The following is a 21,413-nucleotide window of genomic DNA, read 5'->3' as shown; positions in this document are numbered from 1 at the left end:
GAAAAAAAAGGAGAGAGAGTGAGAGGAAAAAAAACCCTTCTCCACTATGCAAAATCATAAATACTGAATGAGCCTGTGTACAGTTAACCTTGGCCGCAACGAGGAAATTTCAAGGGAGAAATGTGCATATTCAGCAAATAAATTGCTGCGGGGATTAAAAACAAATTGAGTGTTTTGATGAACATCACCTCTCCAGACCTGTCCGTCTTGTACGAATTCCTGTGATTAATTAGTTTGTTTAGATGCTCAATTAGTCCAGTGGAGCAGAGAGAGAAACGCAGTAGTCATGGACTGAGATAAGGACAAGGGAAATAAATGCCTGGGTGTTTTTCAGACTTATGAAAAACGCTCTGTGGTCCTTTTTTTTATTTCACATTTGTTTGCCTTCCAAGTGACTGTACTTTATTTCTTTAAGACGAAGGTGTGTGCGAGGGCAATTTACATCAGTGGCCAATCATCACTCCGTGTTGGGAGCATTTATCACCCGACGAACAGCACCATTGTGTGTCCACAAACTCCTTTCTTCCAGCAGAGAAATAACTTTAAAGTTCAGGTCCTTCAGAGCTCGGTTTAGCTGCCTAAAACGAGAAGTACAAAGGAGGAATCTGGCGTAGGCTGACAAGCAAGCGTTCCTTCTGCAGGTTTTGCTGGAGGAAAAAATGCCAAGTTCATTTTATAAACCATTGAGATCTCCCGCACGTAAGAATTGGGACGATTCGGGCGTCTGCTTAAATGACACCCTTGCTTTTTAATTCCCTATTTACATTACTTTGATATCGCAGAATGATTCCTACTCCTCTTACCTAGCTGTTAAGGGCTATTCAAGGTATAATCTTTTATTGGTTATTATTCGGTTTTCCAGAATGTACACTAATAAGAAGTGGCACAGACAATAAGTGATATGTTAAAATATAATATTGTTAAATGGATTAGATTTTGTGTTTGTGATCATTTGGAAAATAATAGTACAACCTTAATAAAAGCATTTTTATATTTTTACACTGAAGATGCAAAACCCCAAAGCAAACTCATTAACTAGTAATTTTACCCTTATTAAAATACATTTATTTGTATGCTTAAGTGATTTGATCGCTTTAAAAAAAAAAAGAATATTACTTTTCTTGCAAATATTTCGATGTATTTCTTTCATGGTATTAAGTTTGCTGAAAAAGTTCCATAATTTTCTCCAGATTATAATTAGAGATAATTTGACCATTTTCATAATGCTGAGATTTCTTACCATCATTTTTTTTAAAGCAAATCTAAAAACACCTTACAGTATCCTGCAGAGTTTCTAATACAGAAAAATTGAATTCTTGGAGCATCTTATAAAGTAAGTAAAAGCTTTCAGTAGAGAGCATTGACAAAAATTCTCAATTAAACTCCCTGCATTTCATCAGTTTTTTTGCTGGAAATTAAGGAAAGCAGAGGCACTTCCTGCTGTAAGTATGCCTTGATTACCATTTTCTTGAGAAATGTCTAGACAGTGCCAGAATTTTAAAGTACATTTTTGTTTGTGATACCATAGAGAGACAAGATAAGTTTTGAAGGAATTGTAATAATTTCAGATGAAACCCAGTCACTGTCCTGCAGATATCAGACAAAGGTCTCATTATAGGGCTTTGTAAAAGGATGCTTTAAAATTTGAATATGTAACTTTTTCATCAGACACTTTCTGTATATTAAGAATAGATGAATGGAAATACTTTTTATACTTCAGTTTGAAAAACAGTATTTTGCAGACTGCAAGAATCAAGTATGCTGTCATCTGATTTGCTTTTTTTCTGCGTTTGGAAGATATGGCCTTTTTTTCTTTATTTTGGGGGGATGTAATATATAAAAGATGGAAATGTCCTTTTTTGACTAAGGTACTGTAATTCTCACAACATGAAAAGTAGCTCAAAGAAAAATCTGACTGGCCCCCTATCCCTCTTCCTTGTTTCCTACAGTGCTGTATCCAAGACATGCTTTATAGGTGACTGCATACATCATGCAGTGCTCTAAGTGTGTCTTTACAAGTATCCTGAAAGCTGCTTGAGTATGGAAATTACCGACAAAAGAAATTAAGAGCAGGAACCCCATGATTAGACTAATGCATTGATCAAGTCAATTCTTCTCTGTTTCACTGCCAACACACCACATATAAAAGCGTCATTAAAGAAACTTTGCTGTCTCTCCTACTAATGGTCTACAATTTGAGCATGCCCAAATGATTGACAGGCTGTGCCAGGGCTGCCTGTGTTGTCTGAAAAAGCCACATCGGATCAGCGGAAGCTTAAAGCAAAGCATAAATTATAGATATATGTCTGTTTCTTTGATGATGTGAGACTAGTAGGTGCATCCCACTTCCATCACACAAAGAACCACACTTTCATGCAGCTTTTTCACTTTGTCACATCACATTTGAAAAAACAACAGTGAAAACATAAATGTTCTATTTTTTTTAACAAACAGCCTGTTCAAAGCCAGTTTTGAAGTTCTTCCGTTTCTGAATTAATTAAATATAAAATGTGTTAAATTGCAAAGTTCAATGCAGCAAGGATTGTTGCTTATTTTCTATAAATACTCGTCATCACAGTTAACTGTTATACGTGTTTCTGAACTGGAATGCTCTTTGCATTTTGGCCATTTGAAACAAAGGTGTTTAGAAGGTTCTGAAAAGGGAGATTCTTTTGCTTTGCAAATTTTATTGTGAAAAGGTTATAGAATTTTATTACTTCTAAATTATAGAATCTTTGGTAATATTAGAACAATGAATTTGTTCACAATAATGCTTATAATTATCAAGCATAAGTATGTGTAATATATTTATGTAATAAAAGAGAGACAGATTGTCATTATAATCTTATCCTGCCAACATGAGGAAAACTGCAGACTTATTGTAATATTAACAGATGAAATGCTACCTAGTTTGTTGATGTCATTTTTTACCAGAGCAAAAATCTCCATTATAGATTAATTCATGACTTTGATGTTTGTGGCTTATAGTCAGTTGAAAATAAGAATGTGTTAGTGTTGGTCATATAATAATTACTCTAGAAATTACTTCTATATTTGCAATTTCAATGAAATGCTTAAAATATGAATAGTAGACAATATAGGATAGATCCATTACACACTTCTGAGGTACTGCAGGAGAGAGAGTTGATAGCACTTGATTGAAAAGGATAATACTTTTTTTGAATGTGGCATTTTGTTTCAAGTATTTAGTATTTTGGGCTTTCCTTGTTGTCACTGAACTTGTTTTCCAGCTGTATGGTAATGTTTCCTTTCATGCTTTGTTGATGTCCAGTTACTACCTAGAAGTAGCCGATTGAGAAAAGCATATTTGTACTTTGTAAAATACCCATCTTGTATCATTTCTTTTAGAGAGCAGACATTTCCTTTTCCCTTAAGGTCTAAAGATCTGTAAGTTGACATAATTCTGCACAAATCACTGCGGTAGTGTAACTTAGACTGTCCAAATTCCCCCTGGACTGTGGCCTCTGTAACTGTGCCATCACTCACTTAACTTCACCTCATCTTTAAATAAGTTTAACCAGAAGGGACTTGTTCAACTCACCACTCTTGAGTAACGTGAATTATTTATATGATCTTCATATGTGTTCGTTAAGCTCTATACAGTAAGCCTAAGTGTAACTGTTTATTCTGTTCACCCATAAGTGTGTTACTCCAAGCTTTGAACTCAGGCTAATCACAACAAAAATCTCTCTTCTTTTGCTGTTCTTTGATGGAAATCAACATCATTTTTTCATGTTGTACAATGGCAGCACTGTTGTCTCAGACTGGCACATTACCACGGGAATGCACAGAGACATTTCACGTGTTCTGCACTCTGTGTTGCCACTCTCCAGACCACCTTCCCTACTGCTTCACAGAACTGAACGTATAGGAAGCAATGTGCTACCATGTTGTATAGCATAAACATGCCACTGCAATGGCTGCTAGGGACGTGATGGTTGCAACAGTCCTTTGTTATTGATTCTCTACTTTGAGGAGTATTAAGTGCTCTTTATGGAGGAGTGTTAAGCACTGTCGAACAAGATTTCTGTAGAACTGTAAAGCACCTCTGTGAAAAAATGGAATCAAACTAATGTACTGTTTGAAATGTATTCTCCAAAAAAGACCGAGTAGTAGAAATTGCATTTTAAGTGCAATAATGATAGTGCTATAGGTTTGCGGATGACGCTAGAGAACTCATCATCGTCCATTCAGAGGCAACCTTTTCTGGTTTGAATTCATAAAACAGTTGCACAAATACTCATTTGAAATCTTTAAAACGGGATGTGAGCAATTATTTTTCTAAAATAAACCATAAGCTTTGGTTTTCTTTAGTACATACAATATACCTCTGCTTTCCATTTGAAATTTGTCCAGAACAGCAGTGTTTATACTTGTCCCATTAGAAGTAGTGCCAGAAAGACCTCAAATTTTTGAGTCCTGCTCCATTTTTCTTTGGTTGTTTTCCCTCAAGCATAAGCTATTTTAACACCTCTGTAGGCCATAGGATGAATAGAGTCCACCAAATCAAACATTTTACCTCTTTCAGTGTGAAGTATGCTCATGTTAGAACTTGCTTAATTTATGAGCTGTGGGGCAGCCATGAAACTGTAAGGATATGCATGTTGTCAGAGCTGGTTTAATTTTTCAGAAATAAGAGGATTTTCTTCTTTTTGTTTTGTTTTGTTTCATTTTTTGTTTGCTTGTTTGTTTTAGAACAAAGACCATTTTATTCTGTTTTTTGTTTATTTTACCAGAGCTAAGAAAATATTATTTTTCTTCCTTCCTGTTTTTTCTGGATTGCTTGTACCTCTTCATATACAGAGTTTCTTCCTTGGCAAAAAAAGCTACACATTTTCCATGCTTTTTTCTGCTTTTCTGAACTGGAACATGTTGCTGTGCTGCTAGGAGCACCTAGCTTTGCAGGATCTGCAAAAGACAAGGTATCCATGCATTCCTTTTGGAGGTCTATTTCTGACAGTCCCTAAAAAAACAATTCAGAACTCTCCTAAATTATAACACAGCAGGTTTGTACCTACTTTCAGTCAACAAGGCCTTGTTCTGCCTCAGGGATTTTACTTGTATCTTATGATATAGTGGAGTAGAGGAGAAGCAGGCAATAGTCATTTTCATCCCTAACTATCTTTCATTCAAATGGAAGTTGTGAAGTGATGGGTTGAAAGAAAGAGATGTGAATACGGTACTGCTAAAGGAAACACCCTGCACTGAGAAGCTGTGATTACAAGTTCCCTGAGTTCCACCTCTGTTTCCCATTTTTCAAATGCTTTGGGATTTGATATGGGGTCAAAAGCCACTGTCTTTTGAATTGTGGCCTTTCTCTTTTCACAAAGCTATGGTATATTGCAGGAAGTTTGGATCCAGTTGTGTCTCCTGCCTTTTCAGGCTCTGACAGTAATTAAGAGTATTACTTTTTGTATTGTTTTAGTCATCCACTGTCTCCATAGTTGATGATAAAGCAAATGGCAGGAAACAGGAACTTAATGAGATGAAACAAAGGGAGTACAGGACTGGCCTAAACTGAAGAACTGTTTAAACTGAGCAAACAAACAAAAAATCCTCAATACTATATTGAAACAAGCAAGCCTGTGTTTCAAGATCCTTTTTTTTATTTTAACTTCATAGTTCTGTTGGTTTATTTAGTTCTAGTGCTGGAAACAGCTGAGAAGATAACTCTTTTACATGAAATTTTAAATGCAGCATGGTAATTATTTGTCATTAACAGGGTGTATCTTTTAGTTTCTTGAGGGTCTTTTTAGAAATAATTGGAATGATACAGCAATTTAAGAAACATGTTAATATTTTTCTTGGTTAAGCTTTATAAACAAATGTTTTCATAGATAGTGACTGTTGGTTGGCTACACCATTGCCAGGTCTGGGTCTAAAACATAAAGTTAGAGGGGTTGCAGAAAGAATGGATACTACATTGAGATATTGAAGTTAACATTGTTTTTGCACAAATCTTAAATTAGTGGGATTTTATTGCTTAAAAAGAAATTAGTTTCTGAAGGTACTCAACTGATAACAACAGATCAGCCTAACTGTGCTCCTCAAGACTCAGTTCTGCAGCCCACAGCTTAGAGTCAAGAGTGGGAAACCGGGAGCAATAAGGGAGCAAAAACATTCTCCTTACTTTTTGTATCTGGGTCATCTTAATTGATCCCAGCAGACTTAACCATTGCTGGGCTACCTCAATCAACCACCTACATCGTCACCTGGAGGAACTTGCCTCTTTTCTAGCAGCTGAGGCAATACCTTTGGGGAAGAAAAGGTTTCCTCTGTTACTCCAGGGAAGATTTTTAACCTCTTCATTGCCATATACATTGCCAGGGCAGTCACCCTCAGGAAAATATGACAAACCAAGACTTGTATCTCCCATACTACCATATATTCTTTTATAGTCCTAGAAAGGAAGTTGTGCACTCTACAGATGGAATAGATACTTTCAATAGCTATATATTTAATTGGTTTTCTTACTACTTCGTGCATTTAGCTGAGTTCTTAATGTCTTTCTGAAAAATTTGGCCAGCAAGAGCATTAACTACAATGCCTTTAAAATACACTCAATTTTAAGCTGGTCTAAACCATGCTAAACAGATAAAAATCACTCTTGACTTGAATAGTAAATGTTGAGGTTAGAAAAGTGCTTTCATGGTTACTCTACAGCTTATTATGTATTTCTAGGTAGAATAGAATACTGCAAAAAATCCTAAAGCTGTTTATTAAATATGGCATTTTTTTTTCAACACTTTATCTGAATTTCTAAAATGAGGAAGCATTAAAATCTCCTTTTAGAAGGATCACTGCTGTACGATTTTTACTTTCAGGTCTGGATGTGCTTTTAATGGTCTCTTACAAGTCATGTATTGTCCACTTCCCACTATAACCAGTGCTACTCTTTTTTAAAATTTTGTTTTTATATCAATGTTTCAGGCGTTTCCTGTTCTCCAGAACACACCTCTGCGGCCTGTACAGTTCGGGCTGGGGGGAGGGGGATTGCCAGCAATACAGGTTTAATGCGTACATATACAATGTTAAGGATGTGCATTCTTCTGCTTCCCACAGCTGCACAGCTCACATGTGAGTCATTTACAGTCACCTAGTTAAGATGAAAAAAATCTTAATATTGTTCTTATCAGTTAAACTGATGCTAAGAACAGGCTTTGGGATTTCTCAGAGGGAGGTACCCATGTTTGTGTTGTTTCTGCCTCCAGATAAGCTTCAGCATTTTTGTGTAGATAAGCTTTAGCTTCTTCGTGTTTTTGAAGTCCATGTAGTATAGTGAGCTTGGTTTTATACTACTGCAGTTCAGGCAGCAATCCTGTCGAAAGGATGAAAGGCAGAAACAATCACAGCTCTTGAGTCATCATAGCTTTTAAGCGGGATGTAGCCAGCTTCTTGCTTCACCAGGATGACATTTAGAGTCAGTAAAAGATTTGAGGAGAAATGCACATTGGAAGCCTATCCCAAGCACAGAAAGCACTGTGAAGCTCACTGCCTGCCATACTTACTGTATGAGTGGTTACTGAAAATGAAAACTGAAACAATTTCTTGTCTGATGCATTGACCCCCTGAAAAACAGTGAATTCTGACTGCATTAGAAAGTTGAGAACTGATTGCATATGACAAATCTCTTAAAAGTAAAATAAACAGTGGAATACAATTGGAGATTAGGTGGAGAATTCTAAAGTAAGTGAAATGAAGGCTTGTAGCTGCTAAGACTTAACAATTCAACCTCATTTCCCTGAAAAGAAAATAATGGTAAAAAAATTATATTGGTAGCAAAAATAAAGTAGTGAGAAATGATTACCTGTGGAAACCATACATTTAAGACATGATCTTAAGAAAGGAAATAGAAGGTTCACTTGAGACTCACTGTTCAGTAGCAGACCTGTGTTATTACATCAAGCAACTGATACAGTTGGTTTAGTTTGTTTATGTCATAACAAATTATGGTTGTAAAGTGGATTTAGAGGGAGCACTATAGATGGTAGTCTGTTCTAGCAAACGTCATCAGAACCTGCTTATGGTTATTAAATCTCTATAGCTCAATGAGAAAAAAAGAGGTTAATTCAAAGCCTTTAAGGAAGCATGTTCATGATAACTGCACCCACCATAGAACAACAAGCTCTTCTTGCTTGCTTGTTCTCTTCCAGTGTCCACCAATGGTATAGTTCCTTGAAGCTGTTCATACAAGTCATATCCACACTAACATTGGGAATAGGCGCCAGCCTGCAAATAGCATACAAAGACTGCTTGCCCTACTTCACTTGTAAGCAGTTCACTTAGAAAGATTCTATGTTTTATTCCAGATTTAACTTTCTAAAGGATTTTAAATTTCTCCTTCTTTTAAACATGTTTAAAATATCCTGTCTAGAAATTATGTGGTACTGCTGATATTTCGTTCTACTGAGCTATTGTTTTCATTTTGACTTGTCTTTTCCCTTTCTTTTGAAATAAGACTTAGACTAAATACCAAAATTCGTTCACTGCATATAATGGCTGAGTGAACTAAAATATAAAAACCTTGATTTAAGTATTTTTGTATTCAAAGATCATAGGCAAGTGTTCATTTGAAGGTTCAGTGGCATTTTGAAATGAGAACATCATATATAAAGATGTCAGAGATGGAGCCTCCCACAGTGAGGTTGAAAGCAAAAGAAGAACAGAATGAATAGAAGAGTTTCTAGGTTCCAAGGAATTTTAACATCTCATTACTTTAGATTACTACACATATAATTTTCAAATATTTTGTATTATAGACTTTGAATGTATTGGTTAAAATTACTTCATGCCTGACATCAATTTAGTCTTATTCATTATCTCCCTTAAATAAAACCTTAAAAATAGCTGGTTTCAGTAAGTGAGCAATTTTCTGATAGATGTAAATTCCTCAACATCTCCAGAGAGATCTTGCTGTAAATGAAAACAGAAAGACTAGGAGATAGCCATCCCTCAGCCTTCCTTCAGCAATCTCAATATACACATTTAAGTTACTTTATCAAATGACAATGATTATGATATTATTATTTGGTATAGTCAGTGTTTTGATTGGTTTTCCTATATCTTTGGTAATCTAATACGCTGTGTGATACAACTGTGGTCACCTGAAGTGGTTCTGGATTTTGAGCACAGATGGACAGATCTCCGTATTTGCTCTAGCTGAGCCACTCCAGTAATGAAATTGAGGTCACCAGTGACATCGTCAGTCACATCTCTTCTTAAATCTGTGCCAGTCTCCATCCCTTACTTCTATGGCACACCTCTAATCTGGCAGTAAACAAATGAGATGTCAAGAGAATATCTTACGTGTTTTCTTTCTTATCTCAAGTTTTTAAAACATCACATTAGAATATATACCACAGGCTTTGTAGTCTCCTCAGTGTTTCAAGATGAAAATATTTGTGTTCTTTAAAAACAAGAATGTAGCTTCCAAGTCTTCTAGAATTCTAAATGAAGGAAATGTGTTCCAAAATCTAAAATCATAGAGCCAGTTTTCATATAGTCACATATCCACAACACCTATTGAAAATACCAGATGTATAAACATATGTATTTATTTAAGACAAACACATCTGTCATTTACTATGAAACACTTTTTGCATTTGAAAGAGCTTATAAAATAATTAATTGAACTCACATCTGCATCCCTTCTGACATTGGAATTAAATATTCCAGTTGTTCTTATTTAGGGTTGTTTCCTATTGCTTGAAAGAAACACTGTTTTCTGGATACACCGAAACACCACTCCATGTCCATTGCAAGGGATGGACTGATGCTGAATGGAAGAGCAAAAAGGAGGAAGAAGGAAGGACACCATAGAGGACAGAACTACCTTCCTCTTTCTTTCATGTCTGCTGGGAAGGAATGAGATGATATCCTGGGAAAGATATCAGACAGATTTTACTTCTGTTAACATGATGAAGCACTACAAGAAGCTCCTTAGGAATTATTTACGTCATCTTGTCCCAAGGAGACTTTAAGAACAGGTTCAATAGTGTCTGTCTTAGTGAGTAATAGAGGTGCAATTCTCCCACAGTGCAGATGGCCGGATAGGGAGGAGGTTGTTAGAAATAATGGTCCTTTTGACACAGTGAGAAATTTGGTGTGTGGTGATAGATGAGACATTTTGAGAGTTGATATTAATCAATCAGAGCACAAATATTTGGGAAGCCTTGCTCTGGAAGGTCCCTTCAACTCACCATTTTTGCCATGTATTGATACCTGCCTGGGCTGCATGACAGCCCACCAACATGCCAGGCCTGAGCATGCTCATCAGTGAATGCAGAGATGGGAGAGATAGGAATGTGAAGAAAATAGCTGAGGGAAGAGAAGGAATGAACTGTTTAAAAAGAAATTCACTGAAACAGTCTGATAGCAAAGGGAAAAAAAAAATCAGATGCAAAGGAAAGAGAGAAATACAATCTGAAAAAGTGAGAGTGGACTGAAATTGCTTGTGAGCATTTAAGTCTCAGAGTGTCCCACGAAAAGCCATGCCTTGGCACCTGAGAGGTTAGTGTCTCACAGCAGCACCTACCTAAGGTAAGAATGCAACCTCTCCAAAGCAGTAATGTTACAAAAGCTTCTTCCATCTTGTACAGCACTTTATTTCTCATCCTCTTTACCAGCTTCTGAGCAGTTTTGCTTGCTTATTATAGGCAGAGTTGCCAGTTCTTACAATTTAATCATTAACTTTGAGGTACTTGGTATTTTATTTAAAGCCTCAGCTCCTGTAAAAGCGAAAGGATTTTTTTTTTAATTAGAACAAAACTTTCTGGTTCTCATGATTGTGTAGGAAATCTTGAAAGTGTGATCCCAAAAAAACCTTAAGATGTAATCCCTCAATATTCAGAAGTCATCATGAGAGCATAAAAAACCCAAGCGTGCTGACATTTTCTGTTTCTTATTTCTCATATTTTATTCATTTTTTTCCCCTAGTTTTGCAGTTATTGTGCTAATGTTCAGGATTTTGTAAAGTCCAGCTGATGATCTGTCAAAGTTTGGCATGGTGTACGTATAGAATAAAGGTTTTAATGATATTCTGATTACAGCTTCCTGTTAGGAATTTTACAAAAAAAAAGTATTTGACATTTGAAAATCTTTGGCCGATTTCAGAAATGGAAAACACACAGATTTGTGCAGGAGTGTGAAAATGAGTAACAGAATCATCAGCCTCAATTGTGTTTTTATGCTGGTTATAACAATAATTCTTTTTATTCTCTTTTTCTACTCAAACTTACCTTTGCCACCAGGCACAAGACTGAAAACGATTCCTGTTTCGGAGAGGGCAGGAACACAATGTGGGTTTTCAGATTTCCTTTAACTGGGTTTTTTCCTAGCCCTTTTCCTTCTAAAGATAACTTTGAAAATCTTTGCTAAAACCAATCAAGAAGGCTGAAAGCTTTCCTCAGATTTTTCTCCCCTACAGCTTATTCAGAATTATACAGCAGCCTCCCAGGATTGGGCTTTGGGGTCTGCAGGCTGCTCGAATCGAAGGCCAAATCCTCAGAGGTTCCAAGCAGCCTCAGCTCCAGATTTGGCTCCTTGTTAGCAGTGGCTTCCAGCAATGTCTGGAGCTCCTACAGGGATCAGGACTTAGTGGCTTTTTGCAGCTCCCAACAGGCATTTGTTTGGGGCTGATGAATTTTTATACTGAAGTTTCTATTGCAGTAGGATGCTTCCAGCAGACTGCCTGGTCTGCAAGAGCTGGGATCCTTTATGTATTGCTGAAATCCTTTACATGCAGCCAGATGTTGTGAAGAATCAGGGTCTTACGCAGCTAGATAGAGCAGCCTGATTCTGTTCTCCATCTCAGTGTTGCTCTTGATTCTCTTGCTTGGGAAGGGAAAGTTTTCTGGGAACCTTTGGCCTGAAACATTTCCCAGTTTCAAGCCCCCTCCCAGCAGTAAGCGTGGCCGACTCGCAGTGGTCGGCTGCCAGATCCCCAGATCCACCACCCCTCCTCCCCCATGCTGTCCTTGTCACAATCACCTCTCGAAATGCTTTATTCATTACGTTTTCATTGTCTTGAATTTATGCACTGCAGAAAGTGGGCTCCTAACATTATGAATGTTGCTTTCTGTCTGCTTGGCGTGTCATTTTGCTGCCACAGACAGAAATTTCCCTCAGACATTTTCTGCTGGAAACTGGATTCCAGTTGCTGTTTTCTGTTCCAGGCCATAGAAATATTCACTATTTAATATTCCTGCATATATTGAGTTCTATAAATGATTGCTAAAGAGAAAAAATACACTGTGACACAGAGCCACGATAAAGCTGTGATGCCGAATTCTGATCGCACAGTGGTAAGAACTGGTGGTACCTGGTGAGATCAATCATTATCCAATGTATGTAAGGGGGGTTGGTGAAGCAACATGCTACTTGCTACGTAGAAGCTTCCATAAGCTACACCTACAGATAGCTTGTGTGGGTGTAGGCAACTGCAATTCAAGTGTAATTAAAACCAAATTTCCTAAGAAAGCCTCTTTCTGAAAAACTATATCCTACTAATGCAAAATCAGAAGCGTTCTGAATACTAATGTAAATATACTATACATTAGCTTTACATAAGGATTTTGATGAACATAGCGCAAAGTTTTCTGAGCTGTGTCATTAACTGTTTTACAGATGAGAGCGCAAAGCTGAAGTGAGCCGCCCATGCTGGTGCTGCAGGAAAGTGGTGCAGAGCTCATTCTGGACTGCAGGCAGAAATCTTGGCTCCCTTGTGCTTACCTTAGAAGTCTTCAAACAGTAAAATGAAAGAGAAGGGGACACGAGAGGAAATGAAACCATATAAAGATAACTAGTCAGACATCTCTTCCTTCTCAAAATCACAAAATAAAAGTTTCATTCAATCTCAACAAACCCAGATGTCACCAATTAAGAGCAGAAGTAGAAACAGGCATTTCATGCCTTTTGTTGTTGTTTTTTTTTAATATAGTTTTTCTATTGAAGCCATACACGTACATGTTGCATAGATCAGATTAATATTGCACATTTCCAACTTTCAGTCTTTCTTTTGTGAAAACAACCTGTTCTGTGTTTGCTAAACAAATGCTTAAATGCAAATAAAAATCAGAATATCAAACAACAACTCTCCAAGGCTAAGAAACTGAACAAACCAGCAAATCCTATCCTATATCACCATTTCAATTAATAGTGCCGTACACAAAGAAATAAGCAAGCTGAGAAGAATTTCCACTCTTTTCCAATGACTCTTGACTCTCTAGTGTTTTACTCTTTTCAAAATACCAGGAGAGAATTAGGAAAGTTTTTGTGTAAAATGTTAATTTACCTCCTTGCAAATCTGAGTGCTGTGCTGCATAACTTAGAAAAGTGAAATATGTGGGGATTTTCAGCTGTCCACCTTTGTCTGAGCAGAGCCAGGTTTGAATGCTAAAAGCAACTTAAAATGTCACAGTGTTGAATACAGCAGTGCATAATTTGTAGGGTTGGGTTGTGGAGTGGAAACGGGATGCTTGATGTAGATATGTAGGCTGCAGTAGGCACATGGGAAGGGAAGATACTCTGTGGTATCACAGAACCCCTGGTACGTGGAGTCACCTGGGGCAGCCTGAGCTGAGCCAGCAGGGCTCTGAGGGACAGATGGCAATGTGCAGCATTCCAAAGGAAAATGAATGTGGTTCATGTATGTTTTTTCTGTTAAATTTGTCCCACCTCATAGCAGAACCATGAAGCTTTGAGCTGGAGGGAGTCGGTCCTTGAACTGTTGGTTCAAGCTGTTGGATCTAGTTTGTTGTGAAACTTAGGTTTCAAAACTCTGGTTATCTTACAGCAGTGTAGATCCTATTGAGCTCCATAAGAGTAAATCATGTAAATCTGGTCTTGGAGTGAGGAGAAGAGTTTCTGGCATCCAAACATAATGAAACAGACACACCACATGTGTGTGCTGGCATTACACTTCCATTCACAGATTCTACCCTTGGTTTTATGGAAATGTTCATTCAGGTTCATCCCTCCTTAAAAATAAATAAAACCCAGGACCGATTATAGTTTTGCATCAAAGTCATGTGAAACTCATGAGTTTGTCACGAGCCCAGAGGAAACGTGGGAGTTTCTTGTTGAGATTTTCAGTTCACTTGAACTTGAAACTCAGACTGGAACTTGGGGGAGGAGTGAGTGAACACACACAAATCCAGAAGAAAGAATATATTCAAACAAAACCTCATGAAATGCAGCTCCCAGTGGCTTTGCAAGGAATCCTCACTCAAAAAGTGAAAACAAGTCCAAGCACATTCCTCTCTCCTGAAAGCCTTACTTAATGCTACTGAAAACCTCTCTTTCCAGTATGGGCAATGAATGCCATTTGTTAGAAAAGGAAAATGTAGGATATTTTGCTCAACAAATGCCCCTCTAACAGCCTTGAAAACAGAGGGAAAATTGTGTTTTAATTAATTTATAAACAAAAGATTATTTCCTGCACTGCCAGCAAAAATCCTGTTTGCTGACAAGGTTCTGGCTTCAAACTTTATCAGCAACTGGCAGGATGAGTCCTTTTATGTAAATGAACTCATTATTATTAATTTCTGCTGGTGCTGAACGATTTATGAACTGCTTTTCGAATATGGAAAAGTGGCCGATGAATCAGAGGGGAAAAAATGTTCAAAAAGTCCTGGGTCGATAAATAACAGTACTCATTCATGAATCCCTCCCGTGGTGTCTTTTATCTTCAGTAAGGAGGAGATCAAAATGATAAAATAGTAATGTGACAACAAAAAAGGACTGAGTGGGCAGAGACTTGTAACATTGTCCTCTCCAGGCCCTAATGGGTAGGGGTTGGGGGCAGTACCATCCGTCCCGATAGGCAGCTACGTGTAATGACTCTCCTATGGTAGAAATGTACTCTGAGCACAGTAGAGTCTTTTGGACACTGTTGTGTATGCAATTGAATTTACATTGTGCCTTTTTTCATGTTTTTTTTCATCTGTATTTGAAGGAATCAGGCTGAAATATCAAATATTGTAAGTTCCAGGAGGGGACTGTTGTCACAGAGGTGTTGTTTTCTCCCTTAGGAAATTCTCTGATGTGCAACTGGTCCCAAAGAACAGACTCAAATTTATCGCCAATGTAATTTCATTAAAATTACAGAATTTGTGCCCACTATTATTATTCCATGACTCAATATTAGGGCAAGTCTATAAAAGTGAAGTAGTGAGAGCAGTAAAAATCTATTCTCCAATTAGTTTTCCTTTCTACAGTTTTGATGTAAGAAGAAACTACAACTGCTCGTTGTGACTATTTGCTCTTAAATAGCATTGTTCATCCAAAAGACCTTCCAAGTCTGAGTTAAAGCTCACAACATCCTGTGAGGTATGAAGAATTGTAATAGCACTGGAGGAAAATGAAGCCAGGATAAATTTACATGCAAAGGTCCTGAAAAGAATTTGGCAGACTCAGTAGTCAGCGTTGAAGAATTGATGACTTTTCCTCCTGCCACCAATAGCAGAAGTATCTTCCAGCAGATGAAAATAAAATGATGGAATAGTAGCTGCTTCTTAAACATCTGCATAGTTCATATTAATGTGTTGTCAATTTTCTTTATTTTGTATTGCCACAGGATGAAATCTTATGCTTCTGTGCCTAGCAATGAAGTTTTAATCACCTCAATATACATCGTTCCACAATATATATTTTTCTGTCTACCAAAGACATAATGGCTCCTCCTTTTATGGGAAACCAGGATTTAATCCAGTAAGTCTGTAAGAATCAATATTCTTGTGAAATGACACCATGTTGAAGTTATTTTATGTTATGTTGATGGTTAGCTAATTTTGTAATGGAGACGTTTCTTCTAGAAGCAGACATAGTATAATTTAGTGGTAAAAACGTCAATCACAAGGGGTTGAACACTTATGTCAGGGCAGGAAAAGGGCAGATTTATTGATGGAAATGTATCTATATACTCCTTGCAGCACTTTGACCTGAAGTATCCATTTTGGTTATAATTTTGTTTTGTGAAAATGACATCAACTGTAATCACTAATGTAAAAATGACACTGGAATGCTTTGTTCCACAGGCCTGATTTAAAAGTCTTGCTGCTGTTTGTTATAGTAACGGCTTTTCAATAGCAAGCAAATTAAGGCACTCATTTAACTGCTCCTTTTTTGTGTTAGTAGGATTTTGTAATAGATGACAACCTCAGAAGAAAAAAAAAAAAAGACAGTGTTCTTTTTTCTACTATTTAAGATTGTTTAAACAATAAATATATAGCATGTTTCATAATGACATTGAAGTAACCAAGAGAAGGAGGCATGGTGTTCTGGATAATGCTATATGCGGATGTATTCCTGTGTGGCTTTTCTTCCCAATGCCAGTTAACCACCCACCCAAAGCCATAAAAAACAGCAATAGGAATGGGTAGGAGAAGATGGAGTAATTTAAGTACTGAGGTTGAAAAAGAATAAGTAACAAGGAAGGAGACAAAGAAATGAAACAGTCCAAAGCACAGGGAGCATAGGAATATCTCACTTGAGACCTCAACAAAAATACAAAATCCTCATCGATTCAGTGAACTTTCATAGTATTACTCCAAATATACAATGATGTAACTAAAAGCAGAATGTGGTCTAACCTCAGCTTGAAGAATAGGAAAAAGTGCATTAGGAACAATATGAATTTTATAGAGGATCTGCACTGTGATGTGAAGTAATGGTTAATCTCTATTTTCTTCTGCACTATCATTACTTATCATGACTGCCTGATTACTAAAGGCTTAATTGGTCTCCAGGCTAGTATCTGAAGTTTTCATTTTAGTGTAAGGTGAATCTTGCATACTTGAAAGTTTAATTTAGTATAAAAAACTGATGTTTTACCAGCTAGAAGATAATCAAACTTTCCTAATTTCTTCATTTTTGTTTACACCCTTAGCGTGATAACACATAAAGCCAACACCTCCCTTTCCACCAACAACAGAGATGTACATTACCTGCATCATAAATCTTAACTCTTGTGTGTTTTTCAGGCAAATAAATGACAGAATCAGAGACCATCCAGTGTCCTGCTCCATGGTGAGTCACAGTGATTTTCTCTCCTAAATATAGAAACCATTTAGAGTCCAGGTAGATTACAACTTTCCAGAAGTTAAAAATGGGAATATGGCCTATATTTTAAGGACATGATCCACAAAGATGTTCCTTTTGAGTGACAGTAAAAGCTTTCTATAAACTTGATTCACTGAAAACAGTCCTCAGATAGCTGAAAGCTGCTCACTGGGGAACATAGGGCACTGCTCACCTTGTGATAGTATGGTAGCTCAATACGGCACTTGTACAATAGTGCATTGTTTGCACACTATCAAGCACAGCTCAACAGCTTTTCCAGAGGTTGCCCTTCATACATCTTGATGTGAATGGGAATAAGTAGCTCTGTAAGAAGCCACTCCTCCCAAAAGTTACGAGCGTTCATGACTGTAGTCATGGGCATGGCTTTACAAACTGGAGAAGAATCAAAATGCTGAGTACTGAGACTGAACTTTAGCTCACTTTCACATTTTGCCAATCAGATCATGCATAGTTAGTGCATTCCTCAGAGAAATGCTGACTGGCAGCAATATTAGAAGAAAATCATTCTTAAAACAAGAAAAGTGAAGCTATTGGGGTTTTTTACTCTATACATATATACATATATATTTAAAGTAGAATTTTGTTCTTTTTTCCTAAACCTAGACATTTCTGTTCTGCCCATTTGCATAGGTAATGTCTCTATTGTATTTATTCACACTGCTCATAAAAAAGCGCATCACAAAAGTGCCTGGAAAATAAAACTCCGATGAGAAGGGACCCATCAAGTTTAAATGGAGGTTTATACTGCAGCATTATGAGACAGAGGCTTGCACATTTGCAGGTCCCATGGCAGAAAGTGAAACTCTGAACAATTAAAGCAGCACAGACATCCTGCCCTAAAGGACTGTAAGTATTTAAAAAACCAGCCATGACCTCTCTGTACTGGGCCTGTTTTCTATTTAATTTGCAGTCTTTATTGGCCAACAAAATCTTGGCTAGATCTTAGTCAAAGTGATGAATATACAAGTGTTTTGATCTACAGTTTGGGGCACTTCAAAGTATTCTTTATTTTATGATCATTTGTAATCAAGGTCAGAGCTCTGGCAGTAATTTAGATATCAATTTATATATTTATAATATATAAATCACTTTGCAGTAGCCCATGTACTGTCCTTGCTTTCATTCAGGATGAGGTTGGAGTGGTCAGGCTCTCAGAAAGTTACTCCTACATGTATGTATAAGCAGCTCCATACTGAAGTTTCCCGTATGTAGTTTCCAAAATGGCACACAAAAATGGTGCATATATTATGGCAAACAAAAATGAGCTGTTTCCATTGATTTGTTTATTGAAACATGATCTTGGCAGAGTGGCAATACAGTAATTAATATTATGGGAAAAAAAGCCCTAAAACCTTTGAAGAGGACTCTTTGTCACCTATTAGTCTCACTTTGCCATATACTTTTCTAACACACAAAATGTTTTCTACTCTGTCAGATATAAACCATTTCAGAATTATTCTCCTTTTCAAGAACAGGGAATCTCTTTCCTGCCAGAAGGGTCTTACAAAACAAAAGCCTCACGTGTGACCACAGTATCACCTCTATCACTTCAAGTTCTAGGCACGCATCTTTCTCAATATGATATCTTTCTTCATCTTTATATTTGTGTGTAATTGGACAAATCTGATTCTTGTACCATGTATCTGCAACTCAGTCTTTCTACTAGCACAGCTCAATCACTCCGGCAAACTGCAGCAGTGAGCCTCAGTTACTTTGGCCTCAGCAGATGGGTACCTTGCCCGTTCACTGACACTGCTGCAGGGGTGCATTTCTAAATTTAATGTTGTACAATCTTCCTCTTCCACCATGCACCTTTTGTTGTCTCCTTCCCTCGCCCTGCAGCTAAAAGCATCCTACAGATGTTTTAAGGCCCATCACAGGCTCTCCCCATCCTATCTGCTGCTGTCACTTCCACTGTTACTGGCAGATCCATGTGCATCCTCCATTCAGTCTGGATCTCACCACTCATTTTTTAAATTTTGAACCATGCTGTTTTCTTCTCTGCATCCACTGCTATAAAAATCAGCCAAGCCACTACAATTGCCCTTCTTCACATCCTCCCTTAAAACTCTCCTCTGCTGTGACACCTTAAAAAAATGATGGTGGTTAAGCAGCTGATGTGCTGTGACTGCATAGTGATCATAATTATCTCCAGTTACCTTGTCATTTCTGCCCCTCTTCCCATCTGTTTGCTGTCTCTTGTCTTCTGCTTAGATTAAAGACTCTTTGGGGTACGGGCCATGCCGGTATTTCCTAGGTATTTGGATGCCATCCCACAAAAGAATCTTGGGTCTGAGGCACTGCTGCAGTACACATAAATAAGAATTATTGTTTCTAAAGCAAAATCTTCTACCTTTTTTTTTTTCCTATGCATAAATTATAGCCACATCCTGTAATCCATTTTTCAGGCTAAACAATTGACTTCAGTGGGAGTTGAGCCAGGGCAGAAGTTGGCCTATAGTCTTTATTCAAAACAAGCAACATAACACGTTGTTAATCACCTTAAATAGAGTCGATCACGTTCAGTGATGCCATCCTACCTGCAGACAAATTAACTACCTTCCCAGAAACCTTATGACTCCTCTTGTCTACACTAGGCCAGGCTGCTTTTTAGAAACCATTGCTCTGCCAGGGATAACAGGATTGCAGTGGCTCTCTGGCCACGTTGATCATTTGGAGGTTGGCAGAAGGGTAGTGAATAGCCAGTTGCATGCTGCCCTGTGCAAGCCCAGGAGGTCTCAAGGCACTGCTGTCTCCTGTTCTGAGCTTTTATCTCTCAATAGAATAAGGTATAGCAATCTTCTGGAGTCTACAGTTTTGAATTTTATTCAGAATTTTGTTACTGACCTCCAACATAGCTTTATCTGTAGTGCAGCCATATTCCTAAGCTGCTCACTCAAATTCACCAAAGTCTTGGGAAAGCAATGTGTTTGGCCAAGAATGCGGCTCAGGAAGAATCTCAAGCTACTGGAGCATGTCTGCATGCTGACTGGTGGTGAGAGAGGTGCTCATGCTCATAGAGGCCACTGTCTCCTGCGCAGTTCCTTGAGGAATGACAGCTGTGTGCTTCCTTCCTGTAACTTGGAAGAGCTGCAAAGAAAAGGAAAGCCAAAACAAACAAACAAAAAGCCCAACCATGTGAAATGTGAAGAGTAAAATCTGCCAGATCTGAGGAGCCATTGTACAGATGGAGGTGAGCCATAAATCTGCGAAAGTTCCCTGTTCATGCAAAGACCTGGTTGGAATTGCTGCACCCCTCCCACACCTTCCTTCCCCAGGTGAAATTTGTCCTGCAATGTGAGACAGACCAGCAAAAAAGCGCACACACTTTTCCTGGAGTTATGATGCTTTATAGACTTTCTGATGTAAATATGTTTTTTTCCTCTTCTCCCACAAAGTGTGGGGCTTCCTAACTTGTTGCTGTGTGAGGCAGGTCCCCAACGTGCTCAGTAAGTCCCGTCTGTATCTGCTTACTTTCTACACAAATAATTATGATTATTTTAGCTGAGGATTAATCCCAAATAAACATTTACAGCTCATGTTGCTTTCTACTTTTGCCAGTGTTTATGTCATTAGGTGCTGGTGTGTAAATAAGCCATGCAGGTAGGGCTGAACATTAAATATTTGGGTCTGAGTTGTACAAATTAAAACACAGGAAGAATAAGAATCTATTTGCTTTAGCTCGCATGACAGCTATCAACTTTCGAGCACTCAGAAGAAATCTCCTGAAGCATTTTATGTTTGCCATCGTCAGAACCAAAGTGCTGAATTAGAAGCACAGGTGACCCTAGTCTTACTGTTCCACTAGAATAAGCAAATATATATGTGGTATATATGGTATGATATGTAATGAAGCAGAAGTAAATTGTACATTCCTTCCTAGCCTTTTTCAAAAAGACATAGTATGTTTATTTAGAGAAAATCTTTTTTTCCTCAAGAGACACTGGAAATGTATAACTTTACGTCAAAGTCTTCTTTTATTGTCTTTCTCTTCCCATATGTTTTGGGTCCTCAATTCTTTCAGTGTTATTAGGAAAAAAATTTATCTAAATATTTTGAGTTACTGTAGTATATCTAAAAATTGCCTGTGCTTTCCTATCTGAGAAATGTCTGCAGCGTGGAGCAGATAAAGCAAAACTTCACATTTATTTTAGATAATTGAGTGCCTAATTATACAAAAGTGATGTGAGAGAGAAACACCGAATCGGACCCAGAATTGTGCCTAGAAAACAATAGTATTATTCTAATTAAAATCCATATAAAAATGTGTTATCCTGTAGTACCCAAATCCCTGACAGACTTGTACGGCTCAA

At 37.6% G+C, this 21,413-nt stretch overlaps 1 long non-coding RNA gene across 1 annotated transcript; it reads left to right on the top strand.

The window, feature by feature from the left end:
* The first annotated feature begins 4,768 nt into the window (after nucleotides 1-4,768).
* Nucleotides 4,769-21,131, top strand: LOC109369767. Its single transcript, XR_002119226.1, has 4 exons — nucleotides 4,769-15,729; nucleotides 17,001-17,046; nucleotides 17,731-17,946; nucleotides 20,142-21,131. It is a non-coding gene; the product is annotated as an uncharacterized LOC109369767 (long non-coding RNA).
* The last annotated feature ends 282 nt before the right edge of the window (nucleotides 21,132-21,413 follow it).

Source organism: Meleagris gallopavo, chromosome 13 (assembly GCF_000146605.3).
Source record: "Meleagris gallopavo isolate NT-WF06-2002-E0010 breed Aviagen turkey brand Nicholas breeding stock chromosome 13, Turkey_5.1, whole genome shotgun sequence".
Classification (NCBI taxonomy): Eukaryota; Metazoa; Chordata; class Aves; order Galliformes; family Phasianidae; genus Meleagris; species Meleagris gallopavo.
This window is presented reverse-complemented; position numbering and strand designations above follow the sequence as displayed.